The 22,399-nt window shown below is 39.1% G+C and overlaps 1 long non-coding RNA gene across 3 annotated transcripts; it reads left to right on the top strand.

Moving 5' to 3' along the window:
- The first annotated feature begins 298 nt into the window (after window positions 1–298).
- On the top strand, window positions 299–15,458 carry LOC134144869 (uncharacterized). 3 transcript variants are annotated; one of them, XR_009959499.1, is made up of 4 exons: window positions 299–1,238; window positions 6,413–6,538; window positions 6,650–6,780; window positions 15,351–15,458. It is a non-coding gene; the product is annotated as an uncharacterized LOC134144869 (long non-coding RNA). The 3 variants fall into 3 exon arrangements; XR_009959500.1 differs by lacking the exon at window positions 15,351–15,458 and adding an exon at window positions 11,715–12,468 and having other exon boundaries at window positions 6,664–6,780; XR_009959498.1 differs by lacking the exon at window positions 15,351–15,458 and adding an exon at window positions 11,715–12,468.
- Window positions 15,459–22,399: the final 6,941 nt, after the last annotated feature.

The raw sequence follows: 22,399 nt of genomic DNA, 5'->3' as shown, positions 1-22,399 counted from the left end.
GGGACAGCCCGGCTGGGAGCGGAGGATCATTCCGTGCTGGTGGCTGCTGGGGAAGGAGCGGCGGCGGCTCCGCGGCGGCGATGGGGCGCGCTCTCCCGCCGCCCCCCCCCTCCCTTCTTTCCTCCTCCCCGCGCTTCCCCCGCCTTCCGGATCCTGGGGGAGGAGGCGCCGAGGCGCGGCGCGGGCAGCGCCGCTAGGGCCGGCGCGGGGCAGGGGCGCCGAGGCGGCAGGGGCGGGAAAGGCGCGGAGCGGGCGCGGAGCGGAGCGGGCGCGATGGCGCGCGGGGCCGTGAGGGAGGCGCGGGGGGAGGGGCGGCTGCCGCCGCTGAGGGGCGGCGGCGGGAGCGCGGGCCTCGCACCCGCTTTTCCTTCAATTTTTCCTTTTTTTTTAAATTTTAATTTAGTGCGGGCAGGGCCCGGGCCGCTGAGGGGAAGGGCGCGCGGTCGGGGAAGGACTGGAGGGCGGAAAAACCCGCGCGAGTCGCTCGAAGCGCTGGCAAAAAGGCGAGAACCGCTGGGAAACCGCCTGGCTCCTCGGAGTGTTTCGCGTGTGGCGTGTTTCCTTTCCCCTCTTTTTTTTTTTCCTCCCCCCCCCCTTTCTTATTTCGTTCTGTTTTACCCGTGTCGGGGGTGGATAAACTGTAGCACAGTTGACAAGCGAGCACCAACTCGGTGGGAGTGCTTGTGAGCTGGGAGAGAGGTCGAGCTGGATCCCGCTCAAGGTAAAAACAAACGCAACTTGTAGCTGGGATCGTATTTTGCAACAGGCCAATGTTTTTGTGCGGGTTTAGGGCCTCTTGTGATTTAGCTGCTGGAGCCCTTGGGTTTCTGTCTTGTGGCATGTTTGCTCTTGGACGAGTCATTTTGCTTGTTGTTCTCTGGCACTGGCTTCACAGAACAAAAATTAGTGCAATCGCTGTGAAACGTGAAGTTTGCAAAGCGTTTAGGGCTTCTGGATTAGAGTGAGTTTTACTTTTGCTCTGACATGAGTTTTATTTTTTGCTCTATTAAATTCTTCTTTCCAGGTCTGAACAAAAAGCAGTGGCCCTTGGTTTGAGGCTTCACTGAGGAAGGTTTAGTCTGGAGGCTTTAACGGCACAGGCAAAGACCTTTGGAAAAGAGCTTTTATCAAGGAAACCAAGTATCTGTAAGAATTAACTAAGCCAACATCCATTAAAAAAAGTTTCTGAGAATACAGAAATGTGTTCCTCTTCGTTTCCTCCCAAGTGAGAACGAGTTGTAAGTTCAAGTTATATTTGATTATATAAAGTTGTATAAAGTTGCATATTGTTCTCCAAAGTACTGAGTGACATTTATTAAAAAAAAAAATGTTTAATGATGTTGACTTCCCCTCTGCCCTATGCATGCACACACTACTCTTGTTACAGGAATTTTAGAAGTCTTAGAAAACTATTGGGAAAACTAAAATGAAATATTCTGAAGGCTACATATCTAAGCAACGTATCACGGTGGTAAATAAGCTTTAAATAACACTTTTGTGGGTTCAACCTTCTTGAAATAATAATAAAAAATCTTTGGTCAGTTGAATTAGTTATTAGATTAGAATAAAAGAAAAAGTAATTCAATTTAAAAGATTGATATGATTATGCCATTTAAATTAGAAATCCAATTTTCTTCCCTTTGTAATAGGGGAAGAAACTTGTATCTTGATGAAGCAAAATTAAGCCTTAGTTGATTTAAAAAAAAAAAAAAACTATATATTTCCATGAATAAAGCTGTCAATTCTATCTGTTATAGATAATTGTTAATTGGGAAACATCTGTGCTAGCAAGATGTGTGGAATCCTGTATCGTAAGAGTCTTAATGGCTAAGCAGCAAAAGTTCTGCTTATAGTAGAGGGGAACTATTTTTTAGTTATCCATGGTTAGTCTCCCATTGGAAGATGAAAATTTTCTCCATTCCTGTTGATATGCTCTGGTTCTCAAATCTTGAGTACAAAGAAGTTAAAACTGTCAGTGTAGGATTTGCTACAGTTAGTATTTGGTTTTGTACATGGTTCCCATACTTGTCCAATTTCCTCATTATTCGAAGTAATCTGTAAATAATTATATGGATGTTGAATTGTAAATGCTGGTTTGCGTGTAGAAGTGGCCATCACACTTCAGCATTCTGGCCAAAATTTAAAATATTAAAAATACTCATTCTAAAAGATTTTGAAGCTCTCCAGTTATTGTTGGAACTGAATTAGGGTTTCATGTGCTGCTATATGATTGTCTTTTAGATATGTTCTGATCTAGCATTAAGAGCTATTTTGTTATTAAGAGCTGCTGATTTGATCAGTTAGGTGATTTCAGGTCACTTCATCCAGAATTAGTATTTTGCAACATAGTTCTGTGCTTATTCTTATTTTATTTTTTATTTCGTGAAATACTGCAGTCTTATATCAAGACAAGTTTTATACGAAGGTCAGCTAAACCCTAAATAAATGGTTTGTACTTTAGAAGCCAGTATAATTTCTTGTGTCAGAAAGTTACTGGGTAGCTGAACATTTGCTGAAATGAGTTCCTGACTGGATTTTGTGGCTTATAAGATATCAGCTGATCTACAAAGGAGTATTATTTGTCCCTACTGCATCAAAACAAAGCATTCCTTCTTTTTTTTGTGTGTGTGTGTAACATCTTCAGTCATTTCTTGTGTATGTAAATATGGTAATTAGAAAGAGAAAATTCTGCTCTTAAATTGCTGTTCTTCCCTGCCCTTACCCTCCTCCCCCCAGTGTAGCTGGATAATTGGTCATTAAGGGGAATTTACAATGATATTAATCACGGGTATCAAGGAATGCTGGGGAAAAGGAACAAAAATGCGTAGGGGAAAACTATATCTAAGTTTTCTGACAACATGAATTTATACTCTGAGAGTCCTAAAATCAATATGGTAGTGTGATAGACAGAATTAAAAAAAAAAAAAAAAAAAAAAAAAGCTGAAATCTTTAGGCAAATAAGCACTGGAGCTTAGCACCATTTTAAGAGGCTTGGATGTTTGTGCTCTGCCTTTTGTCTCTAGTTCATTTGTTTAAGTGTATCCCAGGTTAATAGCAGTTAGCAAGGTACAAGCAGCAGGGTCAAATTTAGATTCAGGGATGTTCTTATCTGCTGTTATTTGCTCAGAATTTTTGATGTAATCAATCCCTTGAGGGAGTTAGACAAGTTCAAAACAATATGATTTCTAGTACTGACATTTGGGACTGGTATGTAATTATTCTGACTTATGAATGATTCCCATTGGTTTCTGCGTTAATTGCTTGCAAATATGGCATAGTTGTGTCACAATGTTCTGTTTTCTAGTTATATTTCAAATAAGAGACTAATATACAACTAGGAAGCTCAGATAAGGAATGCAGAAAGGCTGTTTAAGCAATGTACAGACTGGGAAGGAACTACTTTAATGTGCTAGGTGAAGAAGAAAATTGTATATGGAATGAACTAATATACTGTAGTCTGTTCTGCAGAAATATTCTTTGACTGGCAAAATCATATATAAGGAGGAATTAGGATACTCTGCACTATTTTGATTGTCATCTCCCTGGCATTTCAGAGAATGAAAAGTGCAATGAAAAAGGGACCCAGCTAGGGGAAAAAAATGAGACAAAATTTTAATTTTATTTTATTTAAATCTTAAAGTCTACTACAGAGGAACAGCATGACTGATTGTTTCAGGCTTCCTTCTATCATGCTTGGCTGTCTTGGAAAAAAACATGTTCTCATTTTTCTCTCTCTGTAATGTGAGGATACTATGTTTAAAAAAAAACCACTTTAGTGAAATTTATGTAAACATGGTTTTAAAAACATTTTTCAGGATTCTACACAGAAGGCAGCGTGTTAATGAAAAACATTTTTTTTAAGTGAACATAGCATTACAATAACAATGACTAATCTTCCTATGTTTCTTATTACAATTTCCTACCTTTCTGTACACGTAGGTTATTCTCTGGGCTACATGAGCTAGCAGTAGCAGTACTTTCCCTCCCCCCACCCTCTTTCCTCCTTCTTCCCCTCCCCTTTTCCAACCATAGCCCATAGCACACTTTTCTTCCTCTGGTGCGTAAGCTTGTTTGTGAAAGTATTGTCACCACTGCCAACTCAGAGCTATCAGGGCCGTGTTTGGCTGTGGTGCCAGTGGTTTGCCATCATTGCTTTATTTCATGTCATATCCATAATGCCTATTACTAGTACTCTGTGGTGTTGGGAGAAGAATGTGTCCTTCATCTGCTCCGCGTTGAAGACGTATATCAGGAGGTAATAAAGCAACACTCTCTTCGCACATACTGTTTTTTCAGTCTAACAGTGCTCCTGTTGTCTTTAGCATGCAATTATACTATTTCTGGTAGGTGTCAAAACTGCGCTTTTTTTCCAGAGTTTAGTGTAGGATGCTAGCTCCCTTTTCATCTGTGCAGTGTCAGGCAGGCCAGTGAAGCCTAGGAGTTCATAATGTTTAACAAAAGGGGAGAAATGAAGTTGCATACACTTTTCGCTGGTCTATAAGGATAAACAGGAAAATATCTATTTGTAAACCTTCCTCAAATTGTACACTATATTTTTTAAAGTTTTCTGCGGTCTTTTGCAGTACACTGTTTTTTCCTAGTTTTCGGTTGTCAGATATGTTTGCTGTTTCCTGCCAAGACTGTTTGTTGTACTTGTGGAACATTTAGGATTTTTTTTTAATAGATGCATTGTATATTGTCCCTTTTTTGCAGAAGGAATGCTTAAGAATATTCACTAGGTTTATCTTTTGATGTTCTCTAGGTAGCCAAGTCATTCTTTATATAAATTGGCAAATTTCTTTGTATTTATTTTCTGAAACGTTAATCATTTTATTATTATGAAGATAGGCTGATGTCATCACAGATGAGTGTTTTTCCTATGGCTGTGATACTTTATTATCATAAAGTTTCCCCTACAGAGTTTAAACAATGAAAATAATTATGTGGTTAGTGAAGAGGAATAGTTTCAGACTGGTATACATATTATATATTTTGTAACTGAGTATTCAGCTATTCTTACTGCTGTTGGTCTTCCAGGCATGTGAATGTTGCTGAAGCTAAAGGAGTTTTATGATTTAGCTAGACTTTAAAAAAACATTTAGCAATATTTACCTGGCTCTATCCTATCCAAGGGTGGGGGTAGAAGAAGAAGGGAAAAAAAAAGAAATAAAGAAAGGAAATGTAGTTATGTACTCTACAGGTTTTATACCTTACACAATGGTTAGGTTTTGATTCAGCAAAAGAGTACCTCAAAAGAACAGAGCATATATCTTCCTTACACTCAAAATAAGAAGCACCTACTGTGGAAAGGGCGTATTGTACTAGACTTGCTGTGGTAGATGTGAGTGCTTTCAAGTCTGACAGTTTAAGTAGTGAAGATGAAAGTGAGGACAGTTCTTGGGCAGGGGACTTCAAGAGGAATGTGATTCATAGGACACAGTTACCAGCGTAATTACCAGTGCAGCTGCTGTAGTAACTTCTGCCAGTACTAAAAAAATCTGTCGTGTCCAATGCTCTATTGGTTGTAGTGTAAGTGATAAAGATGGGAGCAGCAGAAGTGTAATATCTTGTTCCACTTGTCAACTTCAAAACCATGTAAGCGAATGGAGCTATTTCTGCTAAGTTTGAAACTGACATCAAAGCCTCACAGGATTTCCTTAAATGTTGGGCTGCACTAAAATTTTGGAATTGGGGATGGCAAGATTTTGTTTTGTTTTGTGTTTTCTATAAATAATAATGCAAGGGCCAAGATTCAGGTGAACTGAATTTTTCTAATGATTAGTCAAATTTTGCAAATAAATTCAGGCAAAAAATAAATAACCTTAAATATAAACGCCATTATGACACTTTGAATACATAATATTTTATTTCAGTAGTACCTTTATTTCTATATTGTAATAAATAGGAGTTTTCGCCTTTTCTTCATGGTGATGCTTTCTGTTTGTCACTTCCTTAAAATGTAGGTCAGATTTTGAAGTATTAATATTTCTTCCAAATATGTTGAGTAAAAGTTTTCACAGCTGTTCCAAAATAGAATTTTGGGAGTAAGGAGATTTTGGGAAAAAAAAGGTGGGGTGGGAGAAAGGAAATAGTCTGCTAGATCCAGGCTTATTTAATACATGTTTTTAGTTCAAATGAGAAAAAATATTTTCTGATATTCTCTAACATATACATCATCAGTGCTCATTTTGTACTTTATCTTCTGTGTTGGAAATTTCTGCTTAAAGTGAATTACCAAAAGTTATACAACAGGCTAGCATTAAAGATGGGTCTAGAATTCTGAGTTTTATAGGTAAAGCAGATCTATTTGATTGTCTAGCCTCTACATCTGCCTTAAAATCATAAAATTTTATCTGTGCAATAGCAATAATTATTCTGCCCTATGTAAGTAAATACTTGCCTTTCTTCCCAGCTCCTCAGAGTATCATCTATACACACACTTCTTGTCATCTCTACCTCATGTTTCTTAAGAAATGACCTGCTTTAGTTTATGTGGTGTTCCTGAGTAAAGACTTTGATGGCTTGATTCAGGAGAGAGGTAAATAGAAGTCAAAAGTTCTTGTATACCAAGTTATCACAAGATTGTTACTTATTTTGTGAAAATAGTCTGTAAACATTCCTGACTTGTTTCCCCTGTTGATTGCTATAGTACAATTCTTTCAGACTTAAATTCAAGCAGAAAATCGATCTTACAGTAAAGCTCCAGAACTGAGCGGTACTATAGAGCAAAAAGACTCCCTGTACTCCTCCAAACACTTCTTGACTGCAGACAGAATGATGGTAAGTCTTTTAGCTCATCTGTAGTTTTCATGTCTGACATACATATGTATGTATTGGGGCTCAGCCCCAATAAAGTGACCTTTTTGTGGAAGATAGTTGTAACAAAGAAAATACACAAGGTGTTTGTCAGTTTGTCCTCAAAAAATGAGTGCTGGTTACTTGAAACAATCTGGCTATTAGCTTTGGTGTTGGTTCTGCTGTGTGTGTGTGTGTTCAAACAGAGAACAGCCTCCATGCAGATGGAAGGTATATTGACTTGGCTCTGGTAACACAGGCAAGGGCCTGAATGGAATATGAGGAGGAGAGTGGCATTTTAATGCATCTTTTTTAGATGGCATTTTCAAAAATAAGATTCTGTACAAAATGTATTTTACCACATGTTGGTGTGTGTGGGTGGGTGGGTGCGTCTTCCCCCCCCTTTACAGTTAAAAAGACCCCAAGCCTGAAAAGGATAGCTTAATCCTTTTTCCATGCCGTCTTCTGACCTTTTTCAAATATGGAGGGAACGGCTTATTTTTTAAAGTAATCCTTTTTTAAAACCTATAAACAAAAATAGTTTTAAAAATGAGAAGTACAATTTCAGCTAGTCTAAGAAGTGATCAGCTCATCTCTGAGACTTTCTTTTCCTCAACAAGTAGCGCTTTACAGTCTCCAAAGCAGGTTAAGAAATAATAATTTTTAAGTCGCTTAGTTTCTCTGCTTTTCTTTGTGACTTTTTCTTTTTCCTAATGCAAAGGCTTTGTTTATTGTACATCCACCACTCTCATGCCTAGTTGCATAACTAAATTTTTCCATTGTTAAACTTTAAGGTCAGTTACAGGTGACCAGAGGATATGAAACTTCTGTTTTAGCCAGCTCTCTGAAAAGGTGTTTTGTAATATTTCTAGTGATCGAAGAACTTGTTGAGCCAGTGACAGATCCAGCCAATAACCATGTTAATCATGAAGAACACTCCATGAGATACACGTACTAGGAGTAAGATTTGCAGCCATTTTGTAGATGAGTAAGTTGAGGTGGAGTAAATGATAAATGCATCTTGTGGGAAACAAAGATAGATTAGAACTTAATCCTAGCCAACTGTTAAGTTACCCCTGCTATCCATCCCAAAATATACTTGATGCTTTTTAAATGTGCAGGCTAATCTGCAAGTATACTATGTCTCTTCTATCCTTTTTATGCTCAGTTATGAAAATAAATGTGGCTACTTTTAAGACATACAGGATGAAAATGAAAAAACAATTTAACAAATTGAAGTTTTGATTTGTGCTGAGTGTGCAGATACTTTTTTCCCACTTTATTCTGTCTTTGAATAAAGAAAGTAAAATCTGTAACCTAGAAGTTATTATCAAAAACAAGCTACTTGTAAAGATAAAGTAGAAAGGACTTTTTAGAACCTTGCAAAGAAAGATGCTTGTGTATCTGCACCATTAATACTTTTAATGAGGAGGTGATATATTGGAATAATGAACTGGTGCTAAAAAGGAGAATAACATGTACTGGATGCAGTAGCCTGGCTTCTACTATAGTTAATGGAATTGTTACCATTGGCTTCATAAGTGTTTTGGTTTTGGCTCATATGCCACTTAAATTTCAACTTCTACAGTGAGGATAAAGAACAATCTGCTAGTTTATGTGGCGGCTACTGGTAGACATCAGACATGAGATCTGTCCTGCCAGTTAGTTAAAAGATAAGTTTTGGAAACATCTGAGAATCCTGATTCTCCTGAGTTTGCATCCTGTTGTTTTCCCTCCTAGGTGGTTATGGACTTCCTTGGTAGCAGAAGTGGGAGTTCTACAAGTAGCCTGTGCACTCTGTGTCCTATAAAGCTGTAGTTCATATGCATTTTGTGTCTACAAACACAAAAGTAGTTTTGGGGATGAAACAGGACTTTGATAAAAATCAGTTTTAATTTAGTTGACTGCAGAGTGAGAATTACTACTTACCTTTTCATGGTAGGAGAGTTTGAACACAGGAAGTGTTTCATATACCACGCTAGTAAAGGGAGGCCTTTACAGTATACAGAATTTTATTACACATTTGTTGTTTCCTGGGTAATAGCCAGTTTGTTGCTCCCCCCACCCCCCAAATATACATTTCCATTTGTAAAGGAAGTCTTCAATCTCTTGAGTATCATACTCAAATCTGTTCTTGAACAGTTTTGTAATTGAAACTAAATTACTTCAATCAGAGCAGTTCTACTGACACAGCTGAGTTCTGCGATCTGAACAAAAGATTTTGCTTTAATTGTCTAGGAATGTATAAATGATGATATGGCTGGCTTGTTTCTTGCCCTCTAGAAAGATGCAATGTGTTTTCAAGTTTATTGGTATGAACCTTATTTAATTGAGATTCATGTGGTACCTCAGCCTTTTATAAAATTGCAGGTGAAAACAGTCCACTGGAAGACAAGTGTTTTTATGGTGAATATTTGGGGTTAACAAGTAACATGCCACTAAATTTAGTACATGGCTCAGTTATCCATTCTGTTCTGAGATAGATGATTTTCCCGATAAATCATTTGAGATAAGAAAATTGTAATTCATGGCTCAACTGTAGTGATGTTCAAGTCAAAAACAATTTTCATTATTTTGAAACTTGTTATGATATTTGCTTTTCTTACATCTACTTACACTTCTCAGCCTATAATATACAATGAGATGGAAAGCCAAAATAAATATGTATGTATTCTCTAATAAGAGGATCAAGAGTCTTCACTAGTTAGAAAAAGAAATTGGTTCAATCATCTTGCTTTTGCCACTAGCAGTCATGCTCTTTGTGACTTCTGTTTTCCCATGGCATCTGTGATTGCCACCAGTTCTTTTCTCACATTCCTGGATGCTTCTTCACCATGTCATTTTTGTCCCTCTTTTGGTTTTCTGTAGATAATCAAAAAAAAGTCTTGTTCTTGCTTCCTCTGTTCCTCATTTTGCGTAAGCACAAACCTAATGGTCAAACCAGTAGTTCAGTTGCTACCTAGTTCTGTTTTCTGCCCAAATTTAAAATCTCATGTTGTTTTTCTGACATTGTCTATGGAAATTAGGCATGGACTTATGCATTGCACAGTTAAATCAGAGATCCCTATCTTCTGCCAGTCCTCCTGATCAGTGATATCTGGGTCGCAGCAGATAAAGCAACCTTATTTGCTTACTGTGTAAATTCAAATTGGGCGTCATCTTTGAAACGAGCTTCTCTCTATTCTTAAGTAGCATTGGCTAGACTTCCATTTTCTTGCTACATGAGATCTTAGAAATGACACCTTTAGCCATCCATACATGTAAAACAGATCTCACCATCTAGTTAGTCACTCGTTTGAATATACTTTTTTGTAGGCTTGACAAATGTCATCATGTGTCACATCCATAAACAGCAATGCTGCAGAGGGCATTGTGCAAGATAGTGGTTTGTTATTTCATTCCCCCCCCCCTTTTTTTTGTGCTCTGGTCTCATGCTTTGAATAGGAAGTATTTCTCCTTACCTCAGATCCTGCACAGCCTTATTTCTTACTACCTCACTTTACTCCCTTTAGAGTCAGCCACCACTTTTGCTTGGTATAATAGACGATGAAGGCTGGCACATCTGTTGCATTTCAAACAAGGAGGAATTCCCCATAAACATCCCCTCCTACTACTTTTATGTAATGACTATAAGTCCTCAGTTATTTGCTGTCATGCCTTTGGGACCATCAATGCTGTCTTCCTGTTTATTTGGGCCTCCCTGTCTGTCAATTCTACTGTTGTCATTTATGTTTATCCTATCCCAGGATTTGGCATGAGTCAGTGGTTAGGCCTTATGGTAGAATATGAAGTAATCAAACACTGAATCATAGGTATGGAAGGTCATTTGGTCTGTACTTCCCTGTAAGGCAGGGTTAGCTGCACTTCTGTTCTTCCTAAGAGACGTATGGGCTGTTTTCAGAGGTATCTGGTATTGGAGTTTCTGCTCCCCAATAATTTGTTCAACTACTTTGCTGTCCTTGCTGCTTATAATATTTAACCTGAATCTTGCTTGCTGCAATGTAGAGCCCATTTCTTCTGGTATGGGCCATGAATAGAAATAAGCTGTTATTAAAAGTAAAAAACCACTTTTTTCTTTTTACATTTTGTTTAAAATGCTTAATGACTTTGTGGTCTTTTTGTCAGGCAAACCACCTCTGTTTCTTCAATTTTTCCCTGTAATTTGTTTTCTAAATGTCTGATCATCCTTACTGTTTTTCTGTAGATTGTCTGTATTTGATCCGACCCTTTCTTAAGGGATAGCACTCCAAAGCTGAGTGCTGTACACCAGCTGAGACCTGAGATTATATTTGTCTTTCACTCCCATGTGTTACTGTTGACTCATGCTCACCTTGTAATTTCTTAACAGCCAGTAGAGTCTATTCCTCATCACTGCCACTTAGCTCATTCTTGTAGTCCAGTATTTGTGTGGTTGAAGTAGCAGTAATAGAAAGTAGTTGCAGTGGTTTTTTCCAAACAAGGGTCTCTGGATAGTCCAATATGTCAGTGCAAAACTTTTCTTAGAGGGAATTGTGATCAGAAGTCAGATCAGCAAGGAGCTTGCAGCTCTGACTTGAACTAGAAACACAGAAGTGGAAAAGATCCTGAGGCTGTTCATAAACCTCTGGTGGTTAGAAGCCATCTAATCTTTTCATGCTGGTTTGGATATATCCTTGCACTAACATTGTCTGTTAGGTTAAATAGCACTGCTTCTCTGATACTTATCCCTTGGGTATGTAGAGGGAGGAATTTTATCCCTTTTTAGCTTTAATTTTTGTGAACGTCAAGTGAAGCTCCTACATCTTCCATGAAATCCATTACAAGAATAATTTTCATTGTTCTTCACTGGACTCAGTCCTTTAATTCTTGCTAATAAGAATAATTATGATTGAACTTGCTTTTCTGATCTATTTCAACCTTGATCTCACTTATAATACCAGGAATCTAGGTTTCATTGCTGAGTCTTGAACCTTAGAGACAATACAAAGAAACACAAGTATGTCAGAATGGTACTTTGAAGTCTGCGGGTCAAGAGGCTAAAATCCATCCTTCACGCCCACAACATCTAAGGATGCTGTGATGGGTGAGGAGAAAACTGTGCCAAGACTGGACACAGCAAATCTCACAAGGGTTTTCAAACTAAAAAATGACAGCGTAGACAGAAAAGATCTGAAAAGAAAAAGAGGGAAGAGGGGAAGATTTCTTGTTGTTAATCATTATCTGTATTGAGTGCAGTACTACTGTTCTGGATATTGGAAAATAAAAAATGTTATTTGCTTTTGTCATATTTAAAATGAAAAGCCCAGGACTGACTGATAACTATTAAATATTGAATATTTTAAAAGGATTTTTCATTTCCCAAACATAAACTTTGAAATGAAACTGGCTGGTTAGGCCCTATATCTTGGTGTATGTGTGCATATATATCTGTACATATGATTATAAACATAATTATGTCTATATAATCTTTATTTTATACACACACTTGTATACACATGCACACAAGTATGACTTGGTTTTTCCTCATACAGAGCATCTATTCCTATTTCTGTTTAAGCTAAATTTAGGACTGGGTAAATGGAAACACTTTTTCTATACAGAAATGCTATTACAAAAATAACAGATTTAATCAAATTGGCTCCACAGAATATTCACAACTTGCCCTCTTGTGTGCTGGAATTCAGCGTTGTACAAACAGGATCACAAATTCTTTGCTTACCTGGCAGCAGATTGGCTGCTTAATCAGATGTGCAAAACGCTATTGAACTTGCAATGCTCGAGGCGGGGTAGGGGGGGGAGGTTTAGATGGTTTAGCTTTCTTTTGTACTGTCATTCATAGCAGGGTCAAGCTTTTTAGATGATAACTGTACAAGCGTCTCAGCATTCTGTATGTGCTCTGAAGGAAGCTCAAAACACAGGTCTCCTTCCTACCCAGATTCGGGGGGGATCTTATCAACATGTACAAGTATCTGAAGGGAAGGCATAAAGAAGATGGGGCCTGACTCTTCTCGGTGGTGCCCAGTTAGAGGACAAGAGGCAACAGGCACAAACTGAAACTTGGAAAGCTCTATCTGAACCTGAGGAAAAACTTTTACTCTGAGAGTGGCAGAACACTGGTTGCCTAGAGAGGTGGTAGAGTCTCCTTCTCTGGAGATGCTCAAAACCCACCTGGATGCAATCCTGTCTAACGTGCTGTAGGTGACCCTGCTTGAACAGGGGCGTTGGACTAGATCATCTCCAGAGGTCCCTGCCAACCTCAACCATTCTGTGATTCTGTATGTGCTCATCTGCAGTGATTGTCCATACAAATTCTGCTTTTGTGTATGCAGATAACCTGTACTTGTTTTATTGCACCCCTTTTACACTTTATGTACAAGTTTATGATAAGTGATTATACAAATAAGAAGTCAATTAATCTGAGCATTTTTTATTAATTAGTATGTTTGTGAACTTTCAAAACATGCAAACACATATGGTCACATATGCTATTTCTGCATACAGGTTACCAAAGGTAAATACCAGTAGCAGGAAAAATCCTAGTACAAGGAAAGTATTATTTATTGTCATGATTGTAAATAACCTTTGTTTTTTATTTTGTGAGGTAAAAAAATAAATTTTGATATATTTCTAGCTAGGGGAGAATGCTGAAAGTGGCTTCTTTTCCCTCTAAAATTAAGACAGCAGGTCACCAATTAAGTTGGGTTTTCACAGTCACCAGCAAAACATTTTCCCTTGATCTAATCTTCAGATTGTTCTAAATTTCCACCTTCCTTCTGTAAATACTCACAGTACTTTGCTCAGCATCTCTGATGAGAAGGAAGCACATGTGGGGAGTGAAAGCTAGGACTAGGGAATGAATCTTTTAAAAAAGGAGATAATTGAATAACAATTTTTCTGCAAAGGGCTCTTTGCTCCATGACTGTAAAGTGAACTTGTGATGGAATGTCTTACTATCCAGAAACATCTAAGCTACAGACACTCATGATGAGTGAGCAGAGGAAGGAGCACAGAATTATAGACGAATAATGTTTTTTTTTTGGGGAGGGGGGATTATTTAGATTTCTGTCAGTAGGACCTTTTACTGAGTCGTCTTGTGTGTTAAGCTTTGGAAGCTTAAAAAAAAAAAAGTTTAGTCACTCTGCTTAAGTCTTGATTAGATGCACATGTATTTTTAGGCTGTGATCTGTGTCAGTCGTGCTCGCCCGAGCTCACAGTCCAGCTGCCTGTTTCAGCAGAATCTCCCTGCAGCTGAAGGTGGGAACCCTCAGATTTACAGCGCAGATTTTAGGAGGAACTAAAGCAATATGATCACATACACAGAGCAAGGCTTTAGGCACACCATTGTTTTTAACTGAGGGATAAAGTGATGGAATTAGGGAAGAAAGACTCATGATATCCTTAGTCTTGCTGTCTCCTTTAATGTCTTTGGCAATCCCTCTGTGTTCAGGTAAGTCAGATTCCTCATGTTTCATTGAGGTCTTGATACAGGCAAGTCCCCCTCAGTTCAGAGCGATTAAATGAATTGTTCCTGCCCTTCTGTAACCTCAGTTCCTCTCTGGTGATTCTTTGATCATCTGCTGTCTCAGATCCCTGCAAGATGCCACTGGTTTTCAAGATAAGCTCCTTTTGACAAATCAGCTCTTAAAAGAGTTGTGGTTTAGTGTCCAACTTGGTTCCTTTCAGGGGGGTGATATGAAAGTCAATAGTCTTCTGTTGCTAGCCAGTGCCAGCATCTTTTATGGATTTCCATCCTATGTGGAGACCAAAAGACAAGAGGAGGATGAGGGAAAGTAAGTCCGAGTTTGCATACTGACAGATACCATCACTTCAACAGGAGACCAGAAACTGCAGATTTCTGTATCATTACAAAAGGAGAACTGGAAAGAGCCTTCCTGAGGGGGAGATGAGGCAGGAGAAGAAGGGTGCATATCCCTGGGATTGCCATGGCCAAAGCTTGGCCCTCTCAGTTCAGATGCAGTAGATTCATGAGTAGGTGAAGGTCAGTGAGCAAAGTAATGTTTTGGAGAAACTTCAAGCTGTGAATTAACAAGGCCATCCCCATTCAGAACCTCATATACCAATAAGAAGAGACTCCTCTACTTTCTAAGCAGAGAGAATTAAACAACCAGGATACAGCTGCAAGAATTCAGACCCAGGAAAGCATGCTGCTGTGCTCCAAAGAGGCTGTAAGTGGAGGTGCAGCCTGACTTGCTCTTCTCCCTGCCTGCTCTCCTCAAGTGACAATTCACTGTAATCAGACCTTGAGACTGGGCAAACACGTGGTGCTGTTGTGAGATAAACACTGGAAAGGGTGCAAACAAGGGAGGCAGAATCAGCTACCTGTTGTTCTGACAGTCCATTTATTTCATAGCTGAAATTGTAGAGAATACCCTCTAATGGCAAATAGTGGAGTAGAAGCTAGTTGCTTATCTGGTGAAGTTAATGGATAGCACTGCCTCTGGTTTAATCTAGCACTAGCTTATTTTATGAGGCGTTTTTTGATGTAGTGATAACTATAACTGCTTTTTACTTATTCATCATTGGCAGTGAATATATATTTTAGCCTCTTTTTTCAGGGTAGGAGAATGAAAATGTGTAACAACAGCTACAAAGTTCCACCATGCTCCCTATTTACTCTTGCTTCAAGGTAAGTATATGTGACTTGACTGTCAGTGTGCCTGTAACTTAGCAATGAAATTAAACCATTGCCTAACAGACAGACAGATATTCAAACACAATGTCAAAATAGTCTTTTCTTCGTACAGGTGACTATGGCTCTCTGATGAATGTCATTTGTGTTATTAAAGTGATTTAGCTTGTTGATGAGGGAAAAAAAGCATTACAGCAGTGCTTTGTTAGCGTTACTATTTTTCTGGTCATATCCACTGCTGTTTCCAGAATCTTATCTTATGTTTCTGGCTTTGGAATTCTCCATCTCTGAATTTCCAGAAACTGGGTTTGTTAATCTGTCATGCATTTAGTAAACATATAACCCAAAGCAGATGTTATTTTGTCTTTTTCTTAGGGAAATTGGGCATGGAACACTGGATAAGTGTTGCTAGCTATTCATGATCTTAAGAAATTTAAGTGATTAAGCTAAAATTATTAGTGTGTACAAGTTGGGACCAGGTGGGATTCGTATGCTATGAATTCTGGTCCCCCCCTCCCCATTCCAACTGTTTATAAACTATACCATTAATTTTATTTTACATAAATATGTTCCTAAGTTTTTTTTTGTATTGAAGTTTCTTTTTACCAGTGCTATATGATTTGAAAGTGCATTGTTTCTGAGCAGGAATAATTGAGTTGACTATTTCATGATGTTATTGTTAGGAAATGTGATATGGTTTATAATCACCTTCTACGAAGTGTAGCATTCCACTGATACTGATCATTGGCAGACTCTAGAAGTATAAGGATTTAAGAATGACGAGTAACTAGCCGTAGCACTCAAATAAGAGTGAAAAGAAGGAACAGAGTGAATGAGCTATCTGAGTGATGAGCATTAAGATATCTCCAGATGTGACTTGTGGCCTCATGTCCCCAGAAAGGGACACAAGTACAGATCAGGTGCATGTAATACTCATGGAAGCATTAATCAGCTCTTAGACTCCTCTGTAGGCTGTGAAATACTCTCAGGAACATCCTGCCAATGAATGTTCTGATGATGAAGTGATTTTTTAGCTTGTCTTTCACTGGGGAAACATGTTGTTGTACAGTGTCTTGCCAAGCAAGTTTAATGGGGTGGAGATCCTAGGAAAACAGGTGGGACTGGAAGGAAATGGCACTGTTCTACTATTAAAATTGAGTGAGGCTTCTGAATAAAAAGCTGCTTGCTATTTGCCTAATTTTCCTTCAGGTGTTTTAAATATACACATGGATCCAAAGCTAATTCTTTGACTATTTAGTAGTGCTAAAGTTGGTTAAGATGCAGACCATAACTTTTTATTTTTTTTTTAAGGGGGGGGGGATGACTTGTGGGAAAATATGTAAGTAGAAAACTTCTAGAATAATTCTTAATTCCTTTTAAAGTCTTTTTCCTTCTCATTCCTTTGTGATCTATCATTTCTGTGAATATTTCTCAGAAAGCTGCTGTTCCTGGTTGTGACCTGTAACAGAATGGGAAGAAGTGGTTTGTAATATTTTATTTTATTTTATTTTTTTAATATTTTCTATGATGCCTGAAAAACAAGATATAAAAGAAATCTTCATTATTTTTCCAGAAATATGACTAATTTTTACTGTGGGAGACCATGGATAACCCAGGAGTAGGGGCTATGAGTTTTGCAAGCTTTTACTTGAAGGGGCAAGGATTTGAAGTCTCAGCCAGCGCTGCTTCCCCCAAAGTATTTCTGTTAATAAACACAAATAGATCCCATTTAATTTAAAACCACATACAGTAAAACAATTTCCTTTGCAGACCAAATTTTATTACCGTCTCTTTCTGATTCTCGCTGCGTGTACCCCACGGGAGAGGAAAGCTTAGGGTCTGAAGTAAGATCTCAGCAGGCAGGACAGAAATGTTTGTAAAGAACATTAAATGAAAAAATGTACCGTGTTACACTTCCTTTATATACCCTAAAAACAAAAGGAGGATTCACAGCCTTTTTAAAAAACCTAATTTTTCCCCCCAAATAAATTGATTTGAAATGTTTTTTTCTGTCTGAGCAGACCAACTCCCTTTAGCTTTGCATGCCAGTTCTCTGTTCCTATAGGCCGTTTGTGCTGTCCAAAGACTTCAAGATATTTAAGGGCCTTATTCTTGAAAGTATCATGCATCTGAAGCTCCATTCAGAAGTTTCTAGAGTACATCCACATTTCACATTTATTACAGGTCTCAGTGTTTGGATTAATTCTCAGCATTATTGAGAGCAGAGTGTCTGTGGTACATAGATGAGATACCTTATGATTAAGCTATTTTTAGGTGATGGTATAGCCACATCAGCCTAATGTCATTTTGAAACAAAAGCTCATCATTCTGGTGAACCATCTCATGGTTCACTGTGGTGGTGGTATGTGTGATGTGATGATTACGGTGATTCGTATTGTACAGGTTGTCTGAGGGGAGGGGAGATTGAAATCTGGGGCTTGAAGTCAAACTGAACAACAGTCCCTGCAGTGCCTCGTTTTTCATGCTATCAGGTTTTACGATTTTTGCAAGGTAGAGGCAAGTCGTAGTAAACAGTGAGAAAGAAATGCGAGTCTACACTGCCTTCCTAACACTGGTAAGTTCAAGAAGACTGCTGCAGGCTTATGTAGAGTTAGGCAATAGGTTCTCACCCTGTGACACCTGAGAAAAGAGGCTGATGTGAAGTATGTGTTTTTGTGATCTTTTGTTTGAGAAAATTCATGCGATGAATGCTAGCTTGGGGACAAAACGGTCATGACAGTGCTGAAGATAAGCAATGGTAAAAGAAATTCAGGTTCTCAAGAATGTCTTTTGCATAAATCTGTGCAGATCTTGCTTTGTGGCTTCGCAACATTTACATATATTTACTACATGCCTCCCCTCCAGCTGCAAGTCCATAGCTAGCCAGTTTGGTACTGGCAGATGAATCACTAGAGCTCTTTATAATGGTCCCAGCACTGCTGACCAGAAGGTGTTTGTTCCCCTTCTTGGGTTATTTTTGCCTGAGTAATGCACAGGAACTTGAGAATAGTTTGAGGGTTTGTTGGTTTGCTTTCAGTGAAGTTCCTGAATTGCACAAGGGTTGCTGCTGAGACCCGTGTTCCTGGCCTTTTGCTTTCCACGATAGGTCTTAAAGCTCATTTACAAGAGGGGGTATCTCATCCAGCGTTCTGCACAGGCTGTCCAACCACTGTTAGTAGACTGGCAGGGTTCCTAACTCCAGGAACACACAAAGTCCTCTTTCTGAGAGGAAAAGGGCCCCAGGATGCATAGAAACTATAGCATGCTTCCTGAGTGCAGAACAAACATGGTATTCAGGAAAGTCTTGCATCTCTTTCAGCCCTGCTAGGTACTGACCATTTCTGTCCTCTCTTCTGTTGCGCTTTATGGAGCCTTCCCTCCGTTCCTCCACTTCTGACCTCTGTTTTGGTCGAAGCAAGCTCTGAGAGAGTGTGTTTTGTACCTCTTCCTTTGGTCAGGCCAGGAGTTTAGAGACAGTAGCAGCCTTATCACCAATGTAATCAAATAGCAAGGACAGAGAAGAGAAAAGTAATTCTAATTATTAAGTCAAACATACAGTGGAGAATTTGGCAGAGGTGCAGCAACTATTGAGGGTGACTGCTGGTAAACTCCCTCTGTGTCTCAGTAAACTTGTTTCCTGAGAGCTTCTAAATACCAGTTGTTTCCTAACAAATTGTTTATCGATGCAGAATACTTCCTAACACAAAATAGCAAGCTGACCTGCAAGAAATTTAAAGTATAGGCAAATTGCTAGGGTTTGAGGCCTGAACGTGTTTGCTGGAATTAACGCTGTGTCTGAGTTTCTCTTATCTCAGATTCTTAGTTTACATATGAGATCTCTGATGGGTTCATTTGAATGTGCTCTTGACTAAGGCTTTGCAGGCAGAGCTCTAGCCTGCTCCTCCCAGCCTGCGCTGCGCTGGCAGTGGAGGCGTCTGCGCGGAGGTGTCTTGGAGAAGAACTTGACCATTCTTACGTCTTGCTTGTCACTTTTAGTAGCTGAGCATTCCCCAGGTAAAAGTGAAAAAGCAATGGAGAGAGATGTATGGGTTGTTTTAGGAGAGTTTTCTCTGAATCAGATTCCTCTCTCGAACAGTACAAGAAGCGTGCGCTTTTGGAGGTATTTCATGCAGTGCTTCGTGAGCAGATGCATAACCGATAGAGGGAACAGAGCTCTGCCTTATTAGTGAGTTCCCTGGGTGCTTAGAGGAGGGGAAGAGGATGTGACACCTATTGCAATAGGCTAGTCCCTACGCTTGCATCTATCAGCACATGAAACCTGCCCGCAGCAGCCCTGCTGGGGCGCACTCAGCATTACACATCCGAATTAGCCTTCTGGATTTGTTCTTTCAGCTCTAAAACCTGCGTAAGTGCTGCCACCTAGTCCCTGGAGCAGCCCGGGAAGCCCTCCGCTTCCTGAGAGGCGCCTGGTGGTATCGAACCCGGTTCATCTCCAGAATGATACCTGGGTTAAAGGGATGTCCTTACATTCCTTTAAAAATTAGCTGTATTTTAACTGAACCGAAGGATAGGAAGGGCAGAGCCGAACTGCCAACTCTCTTCTCTCAATTCAGAGACTTCTTACTGCTGGAGGAAAGCAGTAAAAATTTCAAAATCTTTTTTCTGGAGAGGATACCATATTTACTCTGCCTGTTTTTCTGGTGGCAAGAACCTCTGAGGATCCAAGTTCTCACTGATTTATTTTAGGAATAAAATAAATACATAATATATGTCAAAAATAAAAATAATTTCTATACAAAACTGACCTACTCTTGTCAAAATATTCTTGTATAGAAATTTCCCATCAAGGAATCTGCTTTTTAAGATGAAAATGTCGATTTTTCAGTAAAGTTTGGGGAAAAATATAAAATCTTCAAAAATTGAAACCATGTTTTGTTTTCATTTTTGTTTGACAAACTAAAAGGTTTTCTTTGACTTCCAAACTTCTGACATTACTGTTATTTTCAATGTTTTGGAGTGGTTCTTTTTTCAGTATTTCCAGCCAGGTGCCGCATTTGGAACAACTGTCAGCCACGTAGGGAACTGCCGTTTGGTCGCAGCTATTCTGAAGAGTTTCCTTCCGTGTGGGTGCAGCGCTGGATTGCAGGAGTTATTGCCTGGGTATTTGCAGGGGGGGGTTGACAACTGTTGTCAAATGTGCTGCCAGTAACAGTCATCTCCCCTGGCCCCCCGCTCTAACGTGAGACTGCCCTAGCGATGCCGCGGACTAGTGGTCCCATCAGTCTGCTTTCTGCTCCGTTTTGAAAGATAGGCATCGAAGTGAAGGAAAGCATTTTTAGAAAATGTTTTAGATTCATTTTTAAGAATCTAAAATGAAACTTTCATTTTCCCATCTGTTTTCTATTTTGTTAGTTTTGCAATATCAAGTTTTCAACATGATTCAGATTAAAAAGAGAGAGAGAAAGAAATATTTAGTATTTCTCCTGGAACAGAAACATGCATCCGTTTTAACACACATCTGTTTCCACTGATTTTTGTGGGATATCACACATACACAAAGTTAAATAGCTGAAGAAGTGTTAGTGAAATCACAGACATAAATTTTGCAATAGGTTAAAAGTGTCTTGTCAAAATGTGGATAATAAATTCTGGTTATAATGAAATTCTTCATAACTTTTATCAGAAAAAAAAAAGAGACTGCATTTTTTTCCAAGCTATTTACTATGGCTATAATTTTTAAGGAGGGGCTAAATTCCCTTTTCAATTTAAAATCATTTAAAATGCTTCCATAAACAAGCAGTGATGTTATGTTGACCATACTTCTTTCTAATTAAATATTTACTATACTTAGATATCGGCTGGCTGAAGCAGGAGCCTGGAAACGCTGAGGCAGGCAGCTCTAAAACGGCGTATCTGGCGTTTCTGCGGGCGACGGCGCTGACCTTGGCGGGCTGAGCTGCGCCTCGCGCTCCCCCGCTTTGCTCTGCAGCGCTCGGTCGGGCAAGTCTTTCATCCCTGCCGCCCTTTTGGCTTGCACGGGTTTTATTTCCAAAAAAAACCTTTTGACAGGTGAAAACGTCGTCTCTGAAGCCCTCTAGAGAGGCAGGTTTCCCTGTGGTCTGCAGTTTGCTGTACCAGCACCTGCCCTTTCTGTGCGTAAAATGTTTGCTTGGTTTGGGCACCTTTTTGTCTCTACTGTGCTCTGAATATTCCTCCTTCCATGAAGGGGAGTTCTTTAATTACCATTTTTCTCTGTAGAATGGCTCGTGATCCCTCAGACTTTTGGTATTATCAGGCTGAAAGGGAAAAATCTTTTAAACAATTTTCTGACTCCCTCTAGAGGATTTCTTTCACAGCCTAGAAATAGCTCCATAGTGCAAGAAATAGCATTTAGTCACTGTGTCTGCGCAGCCAGGTTTCAGGGTAGATTATATCTTTTTCTGTATCTGCAGATTTACTTTTTTCCTGTCAGTTCCTGCTAATGTCTCCTTGCTTCTATTCCCACTGTTCTTTAAATATAAATGCTTGTAGTCCATTTTTCCTCAGGCAACATCAGCGCTGCTTTCTCTGCCAAACTGAATACCCCGCTGCAAGCATCACTGCCCAGAGAATGTCCATTACTGTGATGTACTAATTCCTCTTGATCAAACTTTCTGGGACCATCCATCAAGTAGAGAGCTTATTTTGAACATCATTTTGATGCCTTCTGTCCCATTGCAATAGTTAAATTTTAATGGAAGTTGTGAATAGCAACTTATTTTCCTGATAGTACCATTCCCTCATTTTAAAGGGTGCACATGAGTGGCTTGTATTTCAGCAGCAGTCCTTTTCTACTGCTGCACATCATATAATGCCACAACTGATGAAAAAATGCTATTAAATTTTTACAGGCTGCTGTGGCTTCTTTGCGGAGGTTGTAAAGAGAGTGGCAACTTTTTAATATAAAATACCAAATGCAATTCATCTTAGAAAGGTGCTAATGTTGTGTCCATACCCTATAATGAAATGTATTCC

This window comes from Rhea pennata, chromosome 10 (assembly GCF_028389875.1).
Source record: "Rhea pennata isolate bPtePen1 chromosome 10, bPtePen1.pri, whole genome shotgun sequence".
Lineage (NCBI taxonomy): Eukaryota > Metazoa > Chordata > Aves > Rheiformes > Rheidae > Rhea > Rhea pennata.
This window is presented reverse-complemented; position numbering and strand designations above follow the sequence as displayed.